The sequence below is a fragment of the Furipterus horrens genome, unplaced genomic scaffold, assembly GCF_987537825.1.
Source record: "Furipterus horrens unplaced genomic scaffold, mFurHor1.1.pri manual_scaffold_3, whole genome shotgun sequence".
NCBI lineage: Eukaryota > Metazoa > Chordata > Mammalia > Chiroptera > Furipteridae > Furipterus > Furipterus horrens.
In genome coordinates, this window is record NW_028327173.1 from 22,923,902 (window position 1) to 22,933,138 (window position 9,237).

The window sequence follows — 9,237 nt, forward strand, 5'->3', positions numbered from 1 at the left end:
AGGTAAGGGGTTTGGAATTCGGGGAAAAAGTTAATCAGATAAAAGCTACGGCATTCTTTCTTCTCTGTCCTTGGCAGGTGGTCTTTATCTATATCCTGGGCAGTCTCGCTCTGGAGTACAATGGCTCAGATACCATCCTGATTGCTTGCAGTCCTCCTGAGCACAAAGGTGGGACTGCTTATGGTTTCCTGGAGTCAAGGTGGATCATACCTCCAGTTCCTGAAACAATAGCTTTTTACATACATTGATTACTAAGTTTATTAGCTGTTACCTGAAACTAAAATTTTCCAACATTTGAGTCCCCCATTACTAGTGTAAATAATTATTAAATGGTGCCCCCTATTAAAACAATTTTCTGGCTGATGGCAGTCAGTTGTCTTGAGAAAGGGCCAGCTTTTCTAATTTGTACAAAAGCACCATTGGAATTAACCACTGCCCACGGAGTTACTGAACGTATGTGACTTCTGGTTTTCTCTCTATATTTTTATAATTCCCAAATTTTCTAAAATAGACTTTATATGCATATAGGCTTTATAAGAATTAACTCATTACATTTTCATAACCCTATAATTATTTCTTTTTTAATTTCACTGGTTTTTTAATTTGAAAACATTTCAAGTTATTGATTTGAGAGAGTGAGGAGGAAGAGGGAGAAACATCAATTTGTTGTTCACCCATTGATGTATTCATTGGTTGATTCCTGCATGTGCCCTGACCAGGGATGGAATCCTCAACCTCAGCACATCCAGTCAGTGCTCCGAGCAACTGAGCTAGCCTGCCAGGGCCTTGCTTCGCTGTTCTCAAAAGATAAGAAAATTGAAGTACCGAGAGATTAAGTTACTTACCTACAGTCGCATTGTTATTAAGTGATGGAACCAAGATTCACACCCAAACAGTCTATCTCCAGACCTTTAAACACTAAGGTAGCCTGCCCATAGGAACAATTATAACCAATTGGGCTTGTTTTTCATTTATGGGGAACAAAGATTACCTATGCTCATGAACGTTATTTGAAAAGTGTTTACAAATAATAGCCCCAAAAGATTTCTCTTTATTTCTTAGAAATATTTAAAATCTTCTTTTAAATTCACTAATTAGAAACAAAACACATTTAAAATATAGTTGATTTTTTAAAAACATAAGATGCAAAAATTTATAAAATAATAAGCAAACTATAAGAATCCTAAACATCAAGTCATAAGTATCTTTCTGATATATGGTTATATTTCTGTTTAAATTTTAATGTACATCAACTACACACAATAAAAATATCTGTTTTAAACATGTTGGTGGACAAATAATGTTTATCTTACATGATTAAAGTAAATTAAACAATATGCATTACTATTAAAATAAGGAAATGTAAAAAATTACGTAGATTTATGACTGTTATTAAAGATTTATAGAAACAACTGTATAATGCTACCTTTAATTATGTTAATCTAAAATAAACTTTAAAAATCACTTTTTTATTATACATTTCAGAAGAACAAAATTTAAATTATCTCCTTAAATGGGACTCTGGTATGTTCAAGAATCATCAGTCTGAATCATACTATGCGGGGACAAATCAATTAAATTCTCTCTTTTTTTAAAAAATGATTTATTTATTTATGTTTGTTCGTTAGTTAATTTATTTATTTTTAGAGAGAGGGGAAAGGAGAAAGAGAGAAAGAGAAATATCACTGTGCGGTTGCTTCTCACTTGTGCCCCTAACTGGGGACCTGATGTGCAACCTAGTCATGTGCCCTGACTGGGAATCAAACCACAACACTTGGCTCTCAGGCTGATGCTCAATCCACTGAGCCACAGCAACCAGGGCTTAAGTTCTTTTTAACGGGCTTAAGTGTTCCCAAGTCTCCTGGGCCATAGATTCACAAATCATATTGACGTTTAGCTATAGATGTCTTATCCATTAAGTGTTGACATTTCCTAATTTCATTCTCAGACACTGGAAGCAGCTTAGGTTGGCTAAGAAATGAAACAGATTCAGGTTTCCATCCCACCTCCATCTCAGGCCATTGTCTCTTGGCAAGTTTCTGAACTTTCCTAAGTTTTGTTTTCCTCATTTGTAAAATAATAAAATAATAACACGTCCTAGTATTGGCTTGAGAATTAAGTGAAATGGGTGGCATCAAGCACCTAACATAGTCTGGCTTCTAGTAAATTCTCAATTAAAGTTAGTTATTCCCAAGCTGGTGTGGCTCAGTGGATCGAGCACCGGTCTGTGAACCAAAAGGTGGGGAACCAGGACACATGCCTGGTTTGCGGTCCACATGCCTGGTTTGCGGTCCAATCGATATTTCTCTTTCTCCCTCCCTTCCTCTCTCTCTAAAAGTTAAAAATAAATAAAATGTTAAAAAATAAATAAAGTTAATAATTATTATTATTGTGGCATTCAATTTCTGGGAACCCAACTGGAGCACTTATGTGGTGGGTCTGGTTGGATGGGGTAAGATTTGAAAATAACCTCACTGGCTTGAGCAAGGAAACACACAATGGAAGCTCAATTTGAGTGACACTTCCCCAGAGGACATAAGGAAACAATTGAGACTGGCGGGGCAGAGCAGGCAAGATCATCAATGTTGGTTGGTTTTTGGTAGGCATGCTCGGTCCTGCAGGAGGGTATCTGGGCCAAACTGGATTGAATTTTAATATCCTTCAGACCACAAAGGGGATAGGCTTCCTGCACTCTGAGCACCACAACGAAGAAAGACTGTTTGGGCATTCCACTATCCCCTCCAAATAATCACAGGGACTGCAGCAAGAGCAGTAAAAGAGCCTTTGTCTCATCTGCCTCCCCTCACAGGCTCAGAATAGAGCCTAAGCTCCAAGGCTCTCATTATCATCCCATAACATGCCTAGAGGCTCATGGACATAGTACCATAGGAATAGGGGCACAACATGGGAGGCAGCATACCTTGAAATCCCTTTCTCATCTTTCAAAGTTCAACTCTGGATCAAGATTGTAAAGCTTAAATCAGGTAATGCATAGTAAAGCTTAAATCAGGTAATGTATATTTAGGACATTGCCCACCACAAATTACTGGGTGTTATTCCTCTGTACCTCCATGTTTCACATGACCTGGAATGCAGAAAGCATTGGTTGATTATTGGTCTTCTTCCCTGGGCTTTCTTAAGCAGGGCCTGTCACTTGCTCCTTTGAGCTCCTCATTTCCTGTTCTTGGCCTGCCATTGTGCTTATCACAGTACATTACATTTCTACTGTCTGCTAATTTCCATGTTTCCTCCACAAGGCAGTGAGTTCTTTGAAGACAGAGACCACATCCTTTGTGAATTCCTATCTTTGGTGCTTAATTAATGTTTCATGACTGTTAAATAAAGCAAAGTACATTGAAAAAAGTATGCATTTTGGAATCTTTATAGACCCAGATTTGAATCCCAACCTCAGTACTGAAGCTGTGTCCCTAGCAATTTACTTCTCTGAAAACAGGGATGAAAATAACTCCTAACATTTTTGAGGATTAAATAGGCTAGTGTAGGAAAGAATGTAGCCCATGGACCTGGCCAATTTGGTGCTCAGGAAATGAGTCCCCTTCACCCTCAAGAAATTTATACCAATAATACAAGTCTCTTGAGGTCTAAGTTTCCTTCATTTGTAAAATTCTCATGGAGTAAGAATACATGAGAACAATGTAAAGTACTAGGATGTCTTTGACTAAGCAATGGCTGTGTTAGTTGAAGGTAAAGTCTAATGTGTTATCCCTAAGCTTAATTGTCTTCTTTGATATCTACAGTACTGGAAGGAAAATACATTCTCCTTGGGGTTAATTCAAGGAACACTACTAACAGGAGGGAAAGTTGGGAGCAGGGTTCATCAGGGAGGCCAGGCTCCTCTTCTCCACTTTGGGCAACAGCATGTTTTCCCAGCCCTCTTCATATACACTAATAAATCCTGCTAAGTGCTCCCCACCCCCACCTCTGGGACTTTTGTGCATCACCCCAATCCAGACCAAGGCTAAAAACATGACTCGGGATACATCAGGCCTGGTGGATGGCTGACAGCAGGAACTGAGTCTGACAGAGGGGGTTGGGTTTTAAATAAACACAAATCCGATTGAACAGAAGGAAAAAGACCATGAGAAGCGGAGGTAAACCAAAGGGGTAAATACAGAGATTTTCCTACCAAGGCCCACGTAAACCAGATTCCAAGGTTGCGTGGTAGCTCCTCCCCCAAAGCCTGATTACCCACCTCCATCCCTCCCCCACTGCCTTTTCACTGCTCGCTGCATTTAGACCAGGAACCACGTGCATGCTGCTTCTTCAGAGCCCTCCTGGGAATGAAAATCTTATGCTTCTCGAGCAGCTGGGGGATCCAACGCAAAGTCAGGGCAGGCTGCCCCTTCTGTGTTCTACAGTTGGCCCCAATTATTTGGGAGGAAAAGCTGCGATCACACAAAAGATGACTGTAGGAATCAATGGCCTAAAATTCTGAACAGCAGATTCGCAAACTGGATTAAATCCATGACGCACCCCCAGCCCTTCTGACTTAATTCAGCACTCTTTCACCACTGCCCTCTGCCTCCTTTCCCTTTCCCACTGCCTTCCAACTGTGGCCTGCTTGGTGAAGAATGACCTCTTCTGCCTCCACTGTCTTCCCTGAGTTAAGAAAATTTTTAGGAAAATTACCTCTGCCTCATAAGCCTAAAATCATGATTTTGAAAAAGCTCAAAACCCTCAGTTCTAAAACATTAGCACCTCCAACCTCTTTTCTTGGGATGTTTTATCCAACTCCAATGAAAATTGCCTTATGCTATGTTTCTGATCCTCTCATAATTTTCAAGGCATTACCTCTCTACCCCAAGATGTCTTAAATCAGTTTCTTTCTTTTAAAAAATATTTTATTTATTTTCAGAGAGAGGGGAAAGGAGGGAGAGAAACATTGATTGGCTGTCTCTTGCATTCAACTGGGACCTGGCCTGCAACCTAGGCATGTGCCCTGACTGGGAATTGAACCAGCAACCTTTTGGTTCACAGACCAACACTCAATCCACTGAGCCATAGCAGCCAGGGCTCAGTTTCTTTTTTATAAAGTAAAAGCAGCAACAACAAAATAAAAAATGTTTCAAGAAATACAGATAATCTCACTCTCAAGAGGAGTGGTAGTTAAGTATAGCTCTTGGGAAGGACATAGACTCTAGAACTAGAATGTCTGGGTTTGAATCCTGGGTTGGTCGCTTACTAGTTATATGGCTTTGCCTAAGTCCCTTATCCTCTCTGGCCCTTGAGAGAGATGTCTTCATTTGTAATACGGGGTTGATAATAACAGTACTTACTTTTAGCATTAGAAGAATTAAATGAGTATTTAAAACACATAGAACAGCACCTAGTACATGAGACTTGCTGTAAAACATATGCTATTATTTTACTAGAATATAGATTTGAGCTTTAATATATAATTGCAACTGGAATTTTTAAAATTAAATATAACTTATTGCATCTTTGAGTTTAAAGAAACAAGCAACTCAGGTTTGTAACAATTGATTATCTAAAGATTTGTTTTGCCTTACCAGAAAAGAAAAACACACAATCTAAACCAATAACTCCTTTTCCCTAGGATATTAAAAATTCTTTGATTTTATGTTTGTAATTTTATATTTTTTCTTCCTATGGTACCTGAGTTTACACTTTTTTATTACTGAATTTATTGGGATGACATTGGTTAATAAAATTATATAGGTTTCAGGTGTACAATACTATATGCAACTGAAATTTATATCCCAGGTCTTTAACAGCTCAGCCACCCTGGTACATTCTGAGAAGCCACAATGCCCAGTCCATTCAAACCATGTTTCAACCTTGTACCTTTCTCCCACTTGGATATTTGAATGCTTGTTCTTACAAGAATAAATTAACTTTCATCCTTTAAAAAAGAGAAATGAATCCATCTAGTCAGAAAGTCTGCTTTGGTGAAACATCAGTGGCTCAATTTCTAGGTTTAAAGAGATTTCAACTCATGGAAATAAGATTGTTTACAGAGTTGAATGCAGGAAGAGCAGCCTTTAAAAAGGACATCTGGGACTAACCTGTGGGTTGGAAGGGTCAGTAGAGTCCATAATCATAGACAGCAGATGACAAGTTTTAATGCCATGAAATTTAGCTCCTGTTACAAGCACACAACTACAATTTTACTTTGAAAGGTTGCTAATGTGGACACCCTTTGAGCCAGTCCAGGCTTCAGCCCTCAATCCTTATTGAAACTTGGTAATTTTTCCTTGGCTGTACACCAAAGCCTTCAATCTCCAAAGAGGAATGTTCAGGAGACAGGGGCAAGGGTACAGTCAAAAGGCTACAAGGAGCCTCCACTATAAAATAGAAACATTGAGGCCCTGGCCGGGTAACTCAGTTGGTTAGAGCATTGTCTTAATATGCTAAGGTTGTGGGTTTGATCCCCAGTCAGGGCATATACAATGAATGCATAAATAAATGGAACAACAAATCTATGTCTCTCTCTCTAAAAAAAACAAACAAACAAAAAAACAGTGGAGAGAATACATAGAGTAGAAAAGATAGAGGAAAATGGACAACCATACCAAAACCTGCTGGAAGAAAGATTACTTCCCCCCCCTTTTTCTTTTCTATTTGTTTTCTTAATGCTAAGTATAACACATCACAAGGAGGAGAGACTTTTCTTGGGAGGAGGTAATAGATCATAGTTATGTAGTAAAGTTAATAATGTTTTGTTTCTTTCATGGCACGTACCTAATTTATCATTTTATTAGTTGGTTTCTTGGTGATTGTCTGTTATCCCACTACCTTGTAAGCTCCAGGAGGGCAAGGAATAGGCCCTCGGTCTTGCTTATTCTTGTATCCTCAGCAACCAACACAATGTCTGGGATATGCTATAGATTTTAACATAGAAAACAAACTATGAAAATACTAAAAGGAAATACTAGGAAACATTATTTTTATATTCTTCGGGGTCTATAAAACCTTCCTGAATGTGAGAGAAAATCAAAAAGCCATGAAGAAAACAAATGGATCTGACTACATAAAAATAAATTTTTCTGCCTAATGAATAATAATAAACAATAATTATTAATTATTTTATATGTGCCAGTTTCTGTTCTAAGCAGTTTACATGTCTTAACTGATTCAAACATCCGAATAATCATTATGATGCAGGTACTGATATTATCATCTCCCTTTTACAGATAAGGACACTGAAGCACAATGAGATTAAATACTTTGCTCAAGATCAAACAGCTATTAAGTGATAGAGTCTGGAATTGAACTAATGCAGTCTAGTTCTACATTTCAATAAGAATCATACAGATAATCCAGTTAAAATATTGGCAAAGAATATGAATAAAAAATTCATTGAAGAAATAAACACATATGGTTAATAAATATCTCTCTCTAGTAAGGAGTAATTCCTAAAACTATAACGACGGTGAGTCACTACTTTTTACCCTTTAGATTGACAGAAAGTAAAATATTGCTAATATCCAGTAATAGTAAGGATATGGGGAAATAGAGTAAACCAGTAAAACCACTTTCTTTTTTTCCTTTTTAAATTTTTATTTATTCATATTGAGAGAGAGAAACATCAATTTGTTGTTCCACTTATATATGCATTCACTGGTTGATTCTTGCATCTTCCCTGACCAGAGATCAAACCTGCAACCTTGGAATTTTGAGGCAACACTCTAACCAACTGAAGTATCCAATCATGGCTAAAACCATTTTCTTATTTAATTCAATGGGTCATTTTTCGTTACTCTAATGATTGATTAATCAATGAGTGTGGATTCTCAAATTGTTCCAGATTTGACCAATGGGAGTCCCTTCAAGCAGGTTCATGTATCCTTTTGACATGTCCCATCATTCTTTGAGCACAACTTATTTTCTGGCACAAAAACATATTTATTTACAGGCTCATTCTGTCTCTGCTCTGTAATCAGTCATTTTTCTAAGGGGCCCTGGTTTCCTGTAGAAACCAAATATATTTAGTGTCATTGCTTTTACGTACTCTTGAAGGGCTAGAAAATGAATGTATGTAAAAGTGCTTAATGATAAATAAAAATATTTCAGACAGAAAATTGTATATACAAGGGAGGGACCCCCCAAAATGGAATTTATTTATTAAAAATTGTGTATTTTTTATTACGTTTAAACTTCAGTCACTTCAAAGTACTCTCCATTTGATGCAATACACCTATCAAGACCTTTTTTCCACTGCTCAAAACAGTTTTTGAACTCATTGACATTGATGCCTTTTAGAGCTTCTGCCTTTTTTTGTTTGTTTGTTTCACCTCTGCCACATTGGCAAAATGTTTCCCTTTGAGGACTTTTTTAAATCTGGGGAAAAAAAAAAACAAAAAAACCCACTTAGGGCAAGATTGGATGAATAGGGAGGGTGGGGTATAGGGGTCATGCCATTTTTGGACCAAAAAACCGCTAGACACTCAGCATGGTGTGTGCACTCATAAATCAGTCATCATGAAATGGACAAATGTGTTGAAAAAATTTTCAAAAAAAGTTCACTGAAGCCAAACACAGCCTCTCACAACAATGCCAGCTGGTACACTGATACAGATGGGTTTCTAAAGAACTCACCTCATGGGGGAAGCCTGTATCACAAGGACCCACCGTCCAGAAGATAATTCTGTTTTTTGAGGAGTCCCTTCTCATACAGTATGGTAGTTTTTATTAAACACACACATATGAACACAGATAGATATAGCAAAGTGCTTAATGATGGCATTTGTGGTGGGGGCTTTTTAATTTTAATTTGTATTCTAAGTTTTCTGAAATGAGGTATGTTATTTTTTATAACTTTTCCAATAAACTTTTTATTTTAGAGTAGATTTAATTACAAAAAAGTTATAAACATAGAAGAGAGTTCTCTTAACACCCTCTCTGTATACTGCATTATTAACATTTTTTGTCACAATTAATGAACAAATATATTTCTCTTATGCCCAACACTCAGTTTCCTTTATTATTAATGTTTTTTGCCACAATTAATGGGCCAATATTAATATATCATTATGAATGAAAGTCCATACTTTATTCGGATCTCCTTAATTTTTTTTAACATACACACTCGACTTTATTATCATTGTCACCTAAAGCTTGATTTTATAAAACACAAAAAGGCATCTTCAAAAATTCTCTATCACCAAAATTTAAACAGTAGAAATAGTGATAGCTTTGTAAGTGTAAATTATATACATTAAATCAAATAATTGGTGATTTCTTTCAATATGGAAA